This window comes from Pongo abelii, chromosome 9, assembly GCF_028885655.2.
Source record: "Pongo abelii isolate AG06213 chromosome 9, NHGRI_mPonAbe1-v2.0_pri, whole genome shotgun sequence".
NCBI classification, from domain to species: domain Eukaryota; kingdom Metazoa; phylum Chordata; class Mammalia; order Primates; family Hominidae; genus Pongo; species Pongo abelii.
In genome coordinates this window covers 3403545-3421182 of record NC_071994.2, presented here as the reverse complement: position 1 = coordinate 3421182, position 17638 = coordinate 3403545, and positions in this window count along the sequence as shown.

Here is a 17638-nt window from a genome sequence, read left to right as displayed (position 1 = left end):
AATGAGCTGGGCATGGTGGTGGGTGCCTGTATCCCAGCTACTCAGGAGGCTGAGGCAGGAGGCTGCAGTGAGCCCAGATTGCGCCACTGCACTCCAGGCTGGGCAACAGAATGAGATTCCATCTCTAAATAAATAAATAAATAAAGCTTTAAAGTGCTGTATTTAAAATATGTATTTTTTTAAGTCACTGAGCTGTTCAAAAAATAAATAATTCTCAGAACCAACAAGCAAGAGAGAGCTGAACCCACAGTGGAAGGTGAAAGTCAAAAACGGCCTCCACCCCATGGCTGGACCAGAAAGAGGCCCTCTCTGTTTTCTTCCACCTGTGGTATCACTTCTGTTGTTAGCATGAATCTGAGAGTGTAGTTTGTCTACACTCTCACACAGAACACTCTCATTCCTGATGTGCAGGTTTTCCCCACACCACTCAATTTTCTGCCTCTTTCCACACTGACCAATTCTCTGACACTAGCTGGGTGTCTTGCAATTCACTCCCATCCTGAAACAGAGTTCATTTCAGATCCCACAGGCAAAGGGCTCAGTCCCACAAGACTGTCCCCACCTGAGAAGCTGACATGGTTTTCCTGTGTCCCCACCCAAATCTCATCTTGAACTGTAGCTCCCACAATTCCCCTGTGTTGTGGGAGGGACCCAATGGGAGGTAATTGAATCACGGGGGTGGGTGTTTCCTGTGCCGTTCTCGTGATAGTGAATAAGTCTCATGAGATCTGATGATTTTATGAATGGGAGTTTCCCTGCACAAGTTCTCTTCTCTTGTCTGCTGCCATGTAAGATGTGCCTTTCACCTTCCACCATGATTGTGCGGCCTCCTCAGCCAAGTAGAACTGTGAGTCCATTAAACCTCTTCATTTTGTAAATTGCCCAGTCTCAGGTATGTCTTTATCAGCAGCATGAAAATGGACTAATACAGATGCCAATCACAAGTCCAGGCCTCCCAAGCTTCTAACCAATGGGCTATAAATCGGGGTTCACACTGATACCTGAAATGAGTGGGTGAAGCAAAGCTCTCCATCCATCAAGGCTTACTAAGCCTGCTTTAAGGCACATCTGGGAAAAATGCAAGATGCAGGCACATCTGTGGCTGTTTTCCCAAAGAGGTTTTTGGGAAGTTTGGTATTTATACATTTCCTTAAAGGGGGGCAGGCAAGTAGGAAGAGGCAAGTAAGCGTTAGGCAAATGATGGCATTCCTGTGAGACTTTAGTTAGTCCCCAGTAAATCTGCATTTTACATAAGGTAAGGTGAATGTTTAAGGAGAAAAAGGGACTAAAGGAAGAGTCAGTTATGCAGACCTCTCTGGGTAGGTGGAGGAGGGACTGGTGTCATCTTGTTTTTGTTCTGCTCCTGGGAAGATAAACTCATAATCTATATGATCAGTGTAGAATGGAAGACTCATTTTAGGAGCTGGAATTGGATTGCAGGCCTGAAGTCATAACAGGCACATCCTTGTTGATGGCAGGACACACATCTTAAGAGGTTTTGCAACCAGCACAGCACGTATTAATGAGTGATTTGCAGAGGTAGTGTCCTGAGATGCCTGAAGCCTTTGCCGTTTCCTGGGCCTGGCGAGGGAAACACACTGACACAGGCTGTGGAGGAACAGCGCTGCTTTTACGAGAGGGAGGTGTGACTCAGCCTCCGGGCTTAACTTTCCCTTTGGCCTAAGGAGCTTGGGGGGTCCTGAGATTTTTATTTTCCTTTACTCAACACCACCCTCCTTGGGTTCGATAATCTGTTAGAACAGCACCCAGAACTCAGGGAAGCACTTGCTTATGTTTACTGGTTTTTTATAGAGGATGAGATCAAGGACACAGATGAACGCCCAGGTGAAGAGGCACCACGGGTGAGGTCCAGGACAGTCCTGAATGTGGGAGCTTTGTCCCATGGAGCTGGGGGCATCGCTGTCCCAGCAGGGGGATGTGAGGTGAAGAGGCACCACGGGTGAGGTCCAGGACAGTCCTGAATGTGGGAGCTTTGTCCCATGGAGCCGGGGGCATCGCTGTCCCAGCAGGGGGATGTGAGGTGAAGAGGCACCACGGGTGAGGTCCAGGACAGTCCTGAATGTGGGAGCTTTGTCCCATGGAGCCAGGGGCATCGCTGTCCCAGTGGGGGGATGTGAGGTGAAGAGGCACCACAGGTGAGGTCCAGGATGGTCCTGAGTGTGGGAGCTTTGTCCCGTGGAGCTGGGGGCGTCGCTGTCCCGGTGGGGGGATGTGAGGTGAAGAGGCACCACAGGTGAGGTCCAGGATGGTCCTGAGTGTGGGAGCTTTGTCCCATGGAGCCAGAGGCGTCGCTCTCCTGGCAGGGTGATGTGTGCACCAACTAGAAGCTCATGGGATCTCACTGTTCGGTTTTGTATAGCTCTCACCTGCAGCCCTCCCCGTCCTGGAGCTGAGTTCCCAGGCTCTTCTCACTGGGTCTTTCCGGCCACCGGTCCCATCCTGATGCCATCTAGGGGCCCCACCCTAAGTCACCTCATTAACATAAACACAAGTGTGATCTAAGGGAGCTTATTAGGAATAACAAAAAACAAACAAAAAACCAAGAAAACAATATCCCTCAGAGAAATTGCAAGGGTTTGAGGAGCTCTGTGCCAGGAGCAAGGGAGTAATTTCAAGACCATCTCTTCTTACACAGTGAAAGCTCCAGGTCAGTGTGCTTTGCACATGTCCATGGGTACTTTCCATCATTTGATTCCAGGCAACTGCTGTAGGAGGAAGCTATCACGAATCAGGGAAGAAAACAGCTGAGCTTTTAAAAAGGCTTTGAGGCCGGGCGCGGTGGTTCACGCCTGTAATCCCAGCACTTTGGGAGGCTGAGGTGGGTGGGTCACAAGGTCAGGAGTTCGAGAACAGCCTGGCCAACATGGTGAAACCCCGTGTCTACTAAAAATACAAAAATTAGTCAGGCATGGTGGCACGTGCCTGTAATCCCATCTACTCAGGAGGCTGAGGCAGGAGGATCACTTGAACCAGGAGGCGGAGGTTGCAGTGAGCTGAGATGGCACATTGCACTCCAGCCTGGGCAACAGAGTGAGACTCCATCTCAAAAAAATAAAAAAAAGGCTTTGACAGGCCCGATGTGGATGGGTACAAGCATTTAAACCCCCAGGTGTCCCTGCCTCGTTGAGTCACTACCAGCCTGCCAGCTCTGTTTCCCCACAGCTCCTGAGAAAGACTGTACACAGAGGGTAAGAGAGGCATCAGGGCCACTGCAGGAGTGCGTCAGAGAGGAGAGCCAGGCCACCCTGAGAGCCAGGCCGCAGCAGCTGCAGGTGGAGGAGGGCCAGGGAGCCCAGGGTCGTCTGGAGGACAGACACAGGGGCTGCTGACTTCTGAGGAAGGCAGGAGAATGGACAGACGCCCTGCAAGCAAGATCCCAGATCTGCTCCAGAGAAGGGTCCCTTCCTGACCTCTAGCACTTGAGCCCATAGCACTGAATCTAACTAACGAAGCCAAGAGCCTGGAACCGCCCAAGGGGTTCACCTTGCCCCCTGCCTGGATGGAGCGGATTCATCGAGACGGGGGAACTGCAATAGAGAGAGTCATTCACTCAGAGACGGCTGTGTGTGAGACCGGAGTTTTATTATTACTCAGATCAGTCTCCCTGAGCATTTGGGGAGCAGAGTTTTTAAGGACAACTTGGTGGGTGGGGAGAAGCCAGTGAGCCAGGAGTGCTGATTGGTCAGGGATGAAATCACAGGGAGTCAAAGCCATCTTCTTGCACTGAGTCAGTTCCTGGGTGGGGGCCACAAGATCAGATGAGCCAGTTCATTGATCTGGGTGGTGTCACCTGATCCATCAAGTGCAGGGAGGGTCAGAATCTTGTAAATGACCTCCGGCTACGTGACTCCTAAACCGTAATTTCTAGTCTTGTGGCTAGTGTTAGTCTAGTCCCCAGGCAAGAAGGCGGTCTGCTTTGGGAAAGGGTTGTTACTGTCTTTGTTTAAACGATAAACTACAAACTACATTTCTCCCAAAGTTGGTTCAGCCAACGCCCAGGAATGAACAAGGACAGCTTGGAGGTTAGAAGCAAGGTGGAGTGGGTTAAGTTAGATCTCTCACTGTCTCAGTCATAATTTTGCAAAGGCAGTTTCAAGCCCAGCTGCCAACCAGAGGAACTCACTCAACACATGAGCAGCAGGCAGAAGCAAGAGTCTTCCCCCAAGAAATCAGAAGGAAATCCTAGCCACGCCCCCACCAACCACTGATTGAACGGGACTCCTCTTGGCCAAGGGGGTGTCGACAAAAAGTGTCAAACTCTGTAAAATATTTGAAAAGATTCTGAGCCGAACCTGAGTGACCAATGGCCTGTGACACAGCCCTCAGGAGGTCCTGAGAACAGGGGCCCAAGGTGGTCAGCGTGCAGCTTGGTTTTACATATTTTAGGGAGACATGAGACTTCAGTCAAATACATTTAAGAAATACTAAGGCCTAAACTCTGTTTTTTTTTTATCTTGCTCAAATTCCTATCTAAGGGGTCTGGGTGTGCCCTACAAATCATAAACTCTCATCAGAAAGGTTTTATTTAGCCCGAAATATTGCGACTTACTTTCCAACCTGACTCTGGCATAACATTGCTAGACAAGGAAGAAAATCAAAATACTTCACCCCAAACATGTTTCTTTGCCGTATTTTGAACCGGCCCTGCAAAGCGTCCTTTGTGGGGGATAATTTGCATCTACAAAGAATCTCTATTAACATAGCTAGATCTTTCTCTTCTAGACCCTCCCAGTCCTAAAGAGATTAACTAAGGTCTGAATAGGAAACATTTGTCATCTGTTGTCTCTAAGGGCCGCCACTATCAGACTTCAAAAGAACTTTGGTCTCCACAATCTTTATCTTAACTTGAACTTTCCCTTTCTATCCATCTCAGGTCTTTAGACAAACTCAACCAACCGTCAACCAGAAAATGTTTAAATTTACCTATAGCCTGGAACCCCCTCACCCCCCACCCCCCACCACCCGCTTTGAGTTGGTCCCACCTTTCTGGACCAAACCAATGTATTTTTGAAATGTATTTGATGGATGCCTCCTGCCTCCCTAAAATGTGTAAAACCAAGCTGCACCCCAACCACCTTGGGCCCATGTTCTCAGGACGGACCTCCTGAGGGCTGTGTCATGGGCCATGGTCACTCATATTTGGCCCAGAATAAATCTGTCTTCAAATGTTTTGCGGAGTTTGACTCTTTTTGTTGACAATACATTGGTTTGGTCCAGAAATGTGGGACAACTTGAAGGGTGGGGAGCACTTCCAGGCTATAGGTAGATGTAAAAATTTTCCAGTTGACAATCGATTGAGTTTGTCTAAAGACCTAGGATCAACAGAAAGGAATGTCTGGGTTAGGATAAAGGATCATGGAGACCCAGGTTGTTATTTGCAGAGGAAGCCTTTAGGTAGCAGGCTTCAGAGAGGAGAGGTTGTGAGACGTTTCTTATCGGACTTCAAGTCTGTGCGAATGTTAAGGACGGAGAGGTAGAGTGAAGCATGTCTGACCCCCACTGCTCTTCATAGTGTCTCAGGTTAAATTTTAAAACAGCCCTGGCTGAGGAGGAAGTCCATTCAGATGGCGGGGGAGGGGGCCTTAGAATGTTATGTCTGGTTTACAGGGAAACCTTGGAAGCTGAGTTCCTGGCTCTGAGGATGGGTGGCTGGACTTGCCCCCTTCTCCCACTCCCTGGCCAGCCATGACCCAGCTCCCTCTCCTCAGGTAAAACAGAAACCAATTCTGTGGAGACCGCATTGCTGAGATCAGTGAACCCCTGACATTGTCCCCTCCTTCTTGATAGGAGCTCCACCACGGACGGAGAGGCCCAGGCCATTCTAGGGAAGAGGCGCAAGGAAGGCTTCTGAGTCTGCTGCTTCACTTTTGACATCAGAGGGCCAAAAACTCCACCCTCAGATCAGGCTAACACCTCTGGTCTTTGCACGTGGAGAGGGGGTGAAGCTGGATTGCGCATATGCCTGGTTTGGGGTCTACAGTTGGTTCCTGCTGGTGGGTTCATGGTCTCGCTGACCAAGAATCAAGCCATGGTCTTTCACAGACCTTCGCGGTGCCTGTTACAGCTCTTAAAGATGGCATGGATCCAAAGAGTCAGCGGCAGCAAGGTTTATTGTTTATTTATTCGCGAAAGGGCAAAGCTTCCACAGCGTGGAAGGGGACCCCATCGGGTTGCCGCTGCTGGCTGTGTGGCCAGCTTTTATTCCCTTATTGGCCCCGCCCATGTTCCATTTCTGTCCTATCAGAGTGCCTTTTTTTCAATCCTCCCCATGATTGGCTACTTTCAGAATCCTGCACAGATTGGTGTGTTTTACAGAGTGTGGATTGGTGTGTTTTACAATCCTGTCGTAAGACAGGAAGTTCCTGATTGGTGCATTTTACAATCCTCTTGTAAGACAGAAAAGTTCCCCAAGTCCCCACTGGACCCAAGAAGTCCAGCTGGCCTCATGTCTCAGTTTCTCCTCTTATCAGTATTCATGCCCCTCCCACAGCTTATTGAATATGCATATTCAGCCACCCCCACTCAGTGTAGATCTCTGCTTTATTCTTCCCTCCCTCTAAGTGTCTGTTTCCAGCTTCCTACCAGAGGCTGTGCCTCCCAGACGGTCAGAACAGCCACACTCAGCCCACAGCACTTTATGAGAAGTAAAGCGCTCCTTTCCAAATTGATGACCTCATCCTTCTTCAGTTGGCACCTCCCTCTCTCAATGACGATGATGGAGCTTGTCCAGGTGTTGGTGACACAGCTGCATGGCTGCATGTGGGATAAAGTTGCTGCTCCTTCGGAACTCACACTCCCCTGAGGTGGGACACATACCTCTAAGAACAAACAAGGGTGAGAGCAGAGCCAGCTTGGCATCGTGGGAATCAATAAATGAAGCGGAGAATGCAAGGTGGCAGGGGCAGCTATCTCGGGACAGGGTGTCAGAGGTGGATCTGAGCTGGGTAGACAGGAGGGACGCAGTCCAGGGCGGTCCTGGGTGAGTCTGTTCCATGTAAGGAACTGCCAGCACACAGGATGTAAGGAGGAGTTCGGTTTGGCCCCAGCACTGATCCAGGGCTGGATGAAGAATGATTGAGGCAGTCTGAAGATGATGCCAAGTCATTCTCCTCCCGTGGAGAGGTGGACTTTCTCTTCTCTCTGCAATCTGGGCTGGCCTTAGTGACTTGAAGAGAGAGAAATACTCTAGGATTCCTAGGCTGGGTCATAAGGAACCTTCCAGCCTCTGCTTGAGTGACCTCCTAGGAAGTACAGCTGCCCTGAGCCCACCAAGTACAGCTGCCCTGAGCCCACCATGCTGTGAGGAAGCCCCAGCCAGCCGTGGGAAGAAGCCGTGAGGTGGGGGAGGGGAGGGAGATCTGTCCAGGCTCACCTGTTGTAGCCATCCCACAGGTGTGTGAACACAGCATCTTGGACAAGCCAGCCCCAGCTGACATAATTTACAGAAAAACCAAGGAACCCTGCAGACAGCCGGAACTGAGGTCCCAAAATACAGCCCAGCCAAGCCACGTTGCCATCATTAGCCATTGGTACTTTCCTAACTGAGACCCCACACATCATGCAGCCTGTGCCACCATCCAGTGCCAGATCTGAACTCCTGATCCACTGAGCTTTGGGCTGATTGGTTCTGCAACGATGGGTGGCCAAGGCCACGGTCAAATCCAGCTGGAGAGGTGGATGGGGCCAGTGTCAGTGGTTCTGATGTCAACTCAAGTCGGCTGAGGCACGCTGGAAAGTTGTAAGCCTGCACATTCACTCATCACACATTTGAGCTGCATCTGAGTGTGGACCATACCGGTGGGTTCCTGCATCTGCAGCCTCCACACCATCGCTGGTGCCCTACCTCCTGGCTGGAGTATCCTTCCTATCACTTGGATGCTCTTTGTATCCATCATGGTCCCCCCACCACCCTCCAAGTTCTGCTCCAAGCTTTCTTTTCCTCCAAGAGAAGAACTTGTCCAGACAATAGTTTCAAAGCAGCGGGAAGCTCTGCTCACATGTTCCCAAGGACCATGCTGTGTGAACTTCCCTTCTGTAATCACAGAGCCCATCGTCCTGGCCACAGGGACTGGTCCAGGAATAGGGAGGAGGTAAACAGAGGAAGCTTCCTTCCCCACTGCTGAGAACCCTGCCATCCTCAGCCGCAGTTGCCACAGAGAAGATACCACATCCTTGGGGGCATCAGCAGGAATAAGGTAGAGAGCGGCACTGCTCTGGGGAGGGAAGGCATCTCACAGCATCAAACGTCAGAAACCCACAACATCGACTCAGTCCTGCCAAGATGGAACCCTGCATGAGCGTGGGGGATGGGGAGTTGGGGTGTTGGCGAAAGAAGCAATACATGAGTGATCTCATATAATTCTCATGCAACCCCCGGAGGCTGGTGTTGCTAGCACCCCTCTGTAGGAGAGGAAGCTGGGGCTCGGGGGCTGACTGGATCTGCTCAAAGGCCCAGGAAGAGTAAGAGTCAGGAACTGGGACAAACCTTGAGGAGGCTGCACTTCCTCCTGAGGTGAACCAGCATTGGAGCTGTTTTTCCTTTCAGTATGAATTCCACAAGGAAATCATCTCAGGAGGAAGAGCTCATACTTGGATCCAGAAAATATCAACATAGCCAAAGAAAAACAATCAAGACATACCTCCAGGAGCTGTGTAACAGCAACCGGTAAGAGAAACAATGGTGTGTTCCTATGTGGGATATAAAGGGCCCGGGCTCAGGGGGCTCCACACCTGCACCTCCCTCTCACCTGCTCCTCTACCTATCCGCTCCTCAACCCACCAGAACCATGGGCTGCTGTGGCTGCTCCGGAGGCTGTGACTCCGAGCTCACTCCCTGCTGGGAGCTGGGGATAATCGCTGTTCATGGGAGGTTGTGAGAAATGACATGTGTGATGCAGGTAGCCTGCTCCACACAGGGGCTGCCGCTGAATATGTCTCTGACTTCATCAGCCCTGCCCCGGACTCTTCTCTGAAGCTTTCCTGGTGAGGGAGTGAACAAGGCAGGGCATTGGTTTCTGCACACGAAGTGGGACCTGGAACCCTTCATTGCAGGAGCTGCTGTGGCTTTCTGGGCACCCGCCCCCTCCCCACCCCCCACCTCCGGGGACAGGAAATGCCCAGGACTCGTAAGAAGAGGGATGCATGGGTGCAAAGCTTAGAAGTGCTGCTGGGGCTAAGCTGTGTCTCGCCCCATTTACAGGCTGACATCCTAACCTCCTGTACCTCAGAATGCGACTGTGTTTGCAGGCACAGCCTTTAAAGAGGGAATAGAAGTAAAATGAAGTCACTAGCATGGGCTCCGATCCCACATGACTATGTTTTTAATAAAAGGAGATGGGGACACAGACACACACAGAGGCACAACCGCGTGGACACAGGGAGAAAGCAACGTCTAGGAGCCAAGGAGAGAGGCCTCAGCAGGAACCAGCCCCGCCCACACCTCAATCTTGGACTTCCCGCCTCCAGGACTGGGAGACAATAGATTCCTGTTGCTGAAGCTGCCCCGGTTGCAGTACCCAGCTCCCAGCAGGGAGTGAGCTCGGACACCTGCCTGGTCTCCCAGGTAGGAGAATCTGCATCAGGAAGTGCGCCCGCTGCACCGACAGCTTCTGCTGCAGCCTAGAGGCCCAGCTCAACCAGACCTGAGGCCAAGAACGCCCTGTGGGAGCACGCATGGTGCATGGAGGGACAGGGCCTGGGTAACCAGCGCTACACATTGTAGGCAGGACATCCCTTGGGACTGAAGTTGGAGGGAAAAAATCACAGCAGAGAGTGAAAGTGAGCTGGGAGTATGTTTATTTAGGGATATTGTGGAGTCCAGTGTAGACTCTCAGAATCACACAAAGCCATTCAACAGTGGCCGCCCCCTTCCGGGCGCAGAGCCCCATTGCCAAGAACCTCCTGTACCGCTGGGAGCTGCCTCCCGGTGTGGCCTTCTTATCCTGCTGGGTGGGGGTCGAATGGGGAGGGAGGGACACAGAGGAAGAGGAATCCAGTGTGGGCAGGTTCTTTGTCAGACAGATTCTGTCCTGGTCCCAGAGTGCACAAGAGGTGGAAGACAGTGAGGTCAGCGGGAGGAAGTGAACTAGCCCATCCCCAAGGGGACTGATGCGGGAGCTGGGGGGTCGCTTGTTGCGGCCAACGGTACTAGTCACAGACACGACACTAGTAGACTGATACCAGTGCAAGCTGGCATGGCGCATGCAGAGAGCTGCAGTGAAGCAGCCCCTTTGGAAGGCGGCTGGAGGGACTTGGGGTCCCCACACATCCTTGCCACAGGTAAAACCACTTTGCCAACTGGAAGAGGGGGGCACAGGTGATGTGATTCAGGGGGCACCCAAGATGCCCTCCCAGGAGGTCCCAACTCCTCCTCCAGAACTGCAAGGGGCTGCAATGGCCACTGCCTGCCCCACTTTCTGGATCTGGGATTCAGCAGCTTTCTCTGTCTCAGCATCTCGTCTCCTGCAGTTGTGCCCTTACGGCTTCTCGCATCCCTGGAGTCCAGCCCATTTTCCCTTTAATTCCCTGTAATTGCATACATAGCAAGATGTGGGCCTGGGACGAAGCCCTTGGCAGCTGAGGAAACCACGGCACAGAGAGGTTAAGTGGTTTCCCTGAGGTCACCCAGCAGGGATGGGATGGGAAGCAAGGATGCCTGGCCTCAGATCCACACCTCTCGGACCAAGTGACACCACTACCACTGGGAGGTGAAGCTGAGGAGTTGCCTGAAAACAGGTGGGCAAAAAAAGGGAGGATGGCAGGGTCCATTCCTCCTGCTATAACAAATACCTGTGGCCGGTAATTTTTTTTTTTTTTTTTTTGAGAACAAGTCTCACTGTCGCCCCGGCTGGAATGCTGTGGCATGATTTCTGCTCACTGCAACCTCTGCCTCCCAGGTTCAAGCGATTCTCCTGCCTCAGCCTCCCGAGTAGCTGGGACTACAGGCGTGTGCCACCATGCCTGGCTAATTTTTGTGTTTTTAGTAGAGACGGGGTTTCACCATGTTGGCCAGGCTGGTCTGGAACTCCTCACCTCAAGTGATCTCCCCATCTCAGCCTCCCAAATTGCTGGGATTATAGGCGTGAGCCACTGCATCTGGCCAGGCCAGGTAATTTCTAAACAACAGAACTGATTGCTCACAGTTCTGGAGGCCGGAAACTCAAGATCAAGGTACCAGGAGATTTGGTGTCTGGGGAGGGCCTGTTCCTCACAGATTGTCTTAGTCCATTTGTGTTGCTATAAAGAAATACCCATGGCTGAGTAGCTTATAAGAAAAGAGGTTTATCTGGCTCACCATTCTGCAGGCTGTACGGGAAGCATGGCCCAGCTTGCAAGTGGTCATCAATCAGCCCTGTGTGTCCATGTGGATGACTGCTCATCATGGACAGTGAGTCCAGGCCGGACCATGGGTCCTGTGTCCCCGCACTGCTACTCCTCCACGTCTCCGTGGTGCTCATGCAGAATTGTGTCTGCCAACGCATTTCTCTTTCCCTCCCTCCCTCCCCTCTCTCCTTCCTTCCGTCTTTCCTTCCTTCCCCTCTCTCCCTTCCTCCCTCCTTTTCTTTTCTGCTTCTGCTGCTGCTGCTTCTTCCTTTCTTTAGTTTTTTTTTAATTGTTTTTATTTTTTGAGAGGGAGTTTCGCTCTGTCGCCCAGGCTGGAGTGCGATGGCATGATCTTGGCTCACTGCAACCTCCACCTCCCAGGTTCCAGTGATTCTCCTGCCTCAGTCTCCTGAGTAGCTTGGATTACAGGCGAGCATCATCATGCCCAGCTAATTTTTGTATTTTTAGTAGAGACAGGGTTTCACCATGTTGACCAGGCTGGTTTTGAACTCCTGACCTCAAGTGATCCGGCTGCCTCAGCCTCCAAAAGTACTGGGATTACAGGCACGTGCCACCACATTTGGCTAATTTTTTGTGTTTTTAGTAGAGAAGGGGTTTCACTATGTTGGCCAGGCTGGTCTCGAACTCCTAACCTCAGGTGATCCGCCCTCCTCGGCTTCCAAAGTGCTGGGATTACAGGCGTGAGCCACCGTGCCCAGCCGCCTCTGTATTTCTTTACATGCAAACTTACTCATTTTGGATGTGTGTCATAGCCAGCATTCCGTCTTCCAGTGTAGCTGTGCCTAGTTTTCATCTTGAGAAATGCACAAAGTTTTAGTACTAATTGGTTTCCTTTTACTTCCTCTTTATGTAACAGTTGGGGCTTTGGATAGATTTTGTTAAATTTACATGTGTAGGTTGTTTACATTATTTACAAGTTTTATTTCAATGCATTAAAAAGGTGTTACAAAATACTTACGCTGGCAGAGTGTAGTGGCTCACGCCTGTAATCCCAGCACTTCAGGAGGCTGAGGCAGGAGGATCACTTGAGCTCAAGAGTTTAGGACCAGTGTGAGAAACAGAGTAAGAGACTGGTGTCCACTAAAAATTTTTAGAATTAGCCAGGTGTGGTGGTGCACTCCTGTAGTCCAAGCTACTTGGGAGGCTGAGGCAGCAGGATTGTTTGAACCCAGGGGGTTGAGGCTGCCATGAACTATGATCACACCACTGCACTCTAGCCTTGGGTAACACAGCAAGACCCTATCTCAAAAAAAATAATTACAAAATACTCATACTTATGAAAGGGAGTTCTTGGGCCTGATCAAGGAGGCTCAGCTTCAGATTAATGGGAATTACAGAAGGATAAAAAGTGGAAAATGAAAGACAGGAGAGTATCAAAGAAATTATGTAAGAAAAAAGCCCCAATGGCAAAGGTTGCGAGCCTCCACACGAGAGGGGCTGCAGCGCAATCAATGAAAGTGAACGGAATGGGCCTCCGTCATGAAATGTCTACACATCAGGAGCAAAGAGAGGGCCCCAAGCTTCCAGACAGAGAAAACAGGCCCCACACAACAGGAGGCTGGGAAGAATTTCTGTTGGATTTCACAACAGCAGCGCTGGTTGTTGGAACTGGAAATGGTTTCAGCCTCCAATTTCAAGTCACTACAAAGGCAGAAAGGATAGAGTAATGCATGAAAGAGCTTGGCTGTTCCTTCCCAGGCTCACTTAGGAAGCTACATGGGGTGGGGTCTGGGATGGGGTCCGGGGCGGGGAGTTGCTCAGTCAACTAAAGGCGTAAACCAAGAAGGAAGAAGTCCCAAGCTCCAAGAAGGAGAGGGCTCAGCCCAGGAGAGGCGAAGACCGAGACCTGGGTTGACAGCTGTGTGTGGGTCCAATCAGATCTGCCCAGTTTGGATCAGGAAGACAGGGGCTCTAGGAAAAAGAGGTCCCAAGTAAACAGGGTGTTCAGGGACAGATTCATCACCCAGAATCTCCTGAAGAAGCAGATTGGCTAAAATCGCTCCCCCCCAAAGCCACCTCCCACCTGAGCCCTGTGATCACTGTGCATGGGGCCAGACAGGAGCCTTGGTGCCTGGCGACTCTCCTGGCAGAGAACAGTGAAACCCTGGGAGAATCAAGGCTCAGGGAGAACAAATGATAAAAGTGAAAAAACAAAGCCAACCTAAGCTTCCGAAGAAGGCAGCTAAGAAGGAACTATCACCCGCATGGGCAGCTTGGCTCCACAGAGAACAATGTTCACACAAACATTCCAATGGTGGGAACGGTGGTTTTACAAAACACACACAGGGAGCGTATTTGGAGGACACGAAAGACGTGTGTAGGAGAGGTGAGCCCGCATACATCACAACAGAAAGTAAAGACCTATGCTCTCGAAATGATACGCCAAGAGCCTGCAGGACCGGCACCTACAGAAAGCCTGGCCAGTAACCGCAGAAGGCGCCAGGTTATAGACACGCCTATCCCCTGCATGAGGCTGAGCTGAGCAAGGTGAAGCAATTATAAGCCGCTTGGCATTATTTGACTTTTTAAATATATACACACAACATTTGGTGAAATTTGTTTAAATTATATGCGAATAAAATGTTGAGAGACTGAATATATCAACCGACAGTGCCTGATGCAGATGGTGTGGCTGAGCCCTTGCCAGAGCAAGCTCTGGGTAAACAGCCTCCGCGTGTTCCTGTTCAGGGAGCCTCCCTTCATTTCCACGTTGTGAACTGATCATGCTACAAGGAACACATTGAATGACACATACGTGTTCCCCCGCACACGGGCGTCATCATTAGCAAACCAGTGTTCTCTAAGACGGAAGAACAAGAGGTGCGGGTCCAGAGCCCAGAAGGAACATGCAACAACCAGAAGCAGCGGGGGCTGGCACTGGGACCCCTCACAACCCTTCCCTGTGTGCCAGCACAGCAGCCGCCTATCCAGGGAGTGAGCGGCGTGTTAGATCCTGGAAAGAGGCAGCCGAGTTTTGGGACCCAGGAATGAACTTTCCATCTTCCGAGGGTGGGAGGAGGGAGAAGCCCGTTCCTTCTGCCCTCTCCTGGGGTTCCCTCTCCTGAGGTTCCCTATCCAGTCTCAGCCTGAGCCCCCCTCGCCCTTTCAGAACTACCCTCACCCCACACCTTGCTCCGGCCCAAAACCACTTCCTCACTGCTGCCTGCTGGACAGAGCTGAGCCCTCCTGAGCAGGAGCTGGCTTCCTCTCGCCAGACCCTTCCTTCCCACACCTCCTCCTCCCCAGTGCTTCCAGGCCAGGATGCACCTGGGATCAGGGCACAGAGGCCCTGAGACAGCCCCAAGGGCCCTGCTCAGAGAGGTCCTGCCCTCCTTGCCCCAGGCTGCTCTGGCCCCTCACTCAGGCACTTCTATTCTCTGTCCTCTCAAGACCTCGCTAGTAAACACCTCTCCCAAAGGCCCGTGCTTGCTGCAGCCCTACCCCACGGGCCCTGTCTGACCAATGACCTGTCACCTGGAGATCTGCAGAACCAGCAACCCCCTGGGGACTCTCAAGGGCCAGGCTCCCACTGCCCGGCTGACTTCATCTCAGCCCCGATCCACAAGAGGGGTCCTGGGGCCCTGGGAGGAAAGATCGTGGCTTCGCACCCACTTCCGGGCTCCTGTCTGGCCCGCAGCCCTGCAAGAGGCAGCCCTGAGTGTCTCCTGACTCTGCCTCCAGGCTGCCCCATCTGACAGCACCAGAGTCTGACCCTGCCCAGCTAGGAGGGGGTTGTCAGGCAGGAGAGGCCAGGATTGAAAAACCACAGTTGAATGGTTCGAGGCTCATTGTTTTCTTCACTACAACATCTTGAGCTTCGTGGCTGTCAGGGCAAAGAGGGGAATGTACTGGCTGCAGAATGTTCATTGTCTGAGAGAGACCAGAGCACTCTGGGAGCTGCTGGCAGGAACACCTTCAGTGTGGCTCAAGATTCTGGATGAATCTAGGGTGACTGTTTCATATGTGAAACTGACAACATCCCTGTGCTTGGGCAGCTGCTGACCCAAACCCCCTGGTCTCTGCTGACTCATGTAGACACCTGCACGGCTCCTGCCTAGACACCTGAGCGGCTGCCCTGGGTGTGGGTAGGACACAGCCTGCAGGCCGCGCTGCCTGCCCTTGAAAAATGGGTGTTCCCACCTCTCAGGCCTGTGGGAGTGTGAAGGGTGAGGGACCCTGGCATGCACTGCCTGCCTCAGTCTGCAACAACTGTCACTGCTGGATGTCACGGCGGTCCTCACAGGGAGGCAGCTACCCTGACTGAGCTTGAACCAGATGCAGAGACCCAAGAAAGTGCCGCCGGCAATCTCCACAAATGCTCTCTGTTGCCCGTGGGGTGGCTGGGAGGCCATCTCCAGGCCAGCTAAGCCTGCACTTCCCGAGTTATCCAAGTCAGGGTGAAAGCTCTCCTCTGAGAAGGCTCCAGTGGAGAAGAGCGAACAGGCTGGTCCTCTTGGATTCTGGGTCCAGGGCTGGTCTATCCGGGGGCAGCGTTGTGGAGTGGAGACTGCCGTGGCATTGGCTATGCCCCCGAAATGGAATTTTCAATAATGGGATCCTGTCAGGCCACTAGTTGATGCTTCGGAGCAATTAAGTGCAAGTTTGTGTCTGTGCGAACAGGAGCTTCAAAGGCCAGGGTTGGGGAGGATGAACAGGAGGGGAAGAGGCAGATGCATTGTGGCGCCACCTACAGCTCGGCTGGGGTCTTCCTGCCCTTGCGGTGCACAAAATCAGCCCCATGGCGGCATCTCTGCCTGGAGCTCGTCCACCCAGGACCCAAGCGAGTGGGAGGGGAGAGCCGGCCCTGTCACACAGGCAACGGGACCTCACTGGGTGGACCTCTGTGGACATCCCAGGAAAGCCCCCACTTCTCATGTTCTTCCGAGGAAACCTCTCTGCTTTAGTTCTACAGGTGTGTTCTCGGGTCAGGAAGAGTCTTGCAATTTAGAGAGTGCTGGGTGGCTGTGGCGGACCTGCCCCAGTGCCATCCCCACATATGAACACCTGCATCACCCACCTGGGCAGCTACAGCCCGTGGGCCGGGTCCAGCTCCCCCTGCTTTGGTCCCTTAAGCTTCCCTGGAGCGCAGCTGCGGTGGGCGTTTCTGCATCTGTGGCTGCCTTGGCCACTGGGACAGAGTCAAGCAGTCGTCACAGTGACCATGTGGCCCAAAATATTAACCCCCAGCCTTGAACAGAAAGAGTTAGTTGGGCTGGGCATGGTGCCTCACACCTGTAAGGGCAGCACTGTGGGAGGCCAAGGTGGGCAGATCCCATGAGGTCAGGAGTTTGAGACCAGCCTGGGCAGCACGGTGAAACCCCACCTCTACTAAAAATACAAAAATTAGCTGGGTGTGGTGGCACGTGCCTGTAATCCCAGCTACTCAGAAGGCTGAGGTAGGAGAATCGCTTGAACCCGGGAGGCAGAGGGTGCAGTGAGTTCTCGCCACTGCACTCCAGCCTGGGCGACAGAACGAGACTCCATCTCAAACAAAAACAAACAAACAAAAACCGAGAAAGAGTAAGTCAGTCCCTGCCCTGGACAGTCGGGAAAACACCGCCACTCACTGCTTTGTCTCCACTCAGCTGGGGGTTTATGGCCTCCTGCTGGAACCTGATCTAGAAAACAAACTCCCTTTTGTTTCTGGGCTCCCAGAAGCCCAGTGTGGATCCTAATGCTAACATCAGGACCATCAATGTGAGAGAAGCTGAGGGACCCATCCCCTGAGGCCTCACTTTGGAAAACAGGGGCTCTCATGGGACCGGAGCAGGGTTGCATGCAGGAGGAGAGGTTGTAGTGCTGACAGAATGTGGAGCCTGCACTGTAACTCCCCTCTCCCCGCAGAGCTTGCACAGAACATCGCCTGACTCTCACAGACCGCGGGGCACCAGCAGACCCACAAAACGCCCAAAGTTTCTGCCACCTGACCAGGGCCTGCCCCCCCTTGCCCACCACCCCCAAGGGGCAGTGGCTCCTGCAGGGAGGCCACCTGGGACCCAAAGCTCTGTTCACAAGGGACCCACCTTGTCATACAGGGATGGGCACCAAGGGTGACTCCAGGGCATCTTGTGCTTGGCTGACCGATGCCCTCCTGGCCCCATATCCAGGCTCCTGGGTCCTGTGGATGTAAGGGGCCTTGGCAAACGTGATTGTGTCTAGGATCCTGAGATGGGAAAGATATCCCAGACTCCAGGACGGGGCCTGAGTGTGACCTCAGCGTCCTGGTAAGAGGGAGGCCGGAGGAAACTGACTGAAGGAGAAGAGAGGCCTGGAG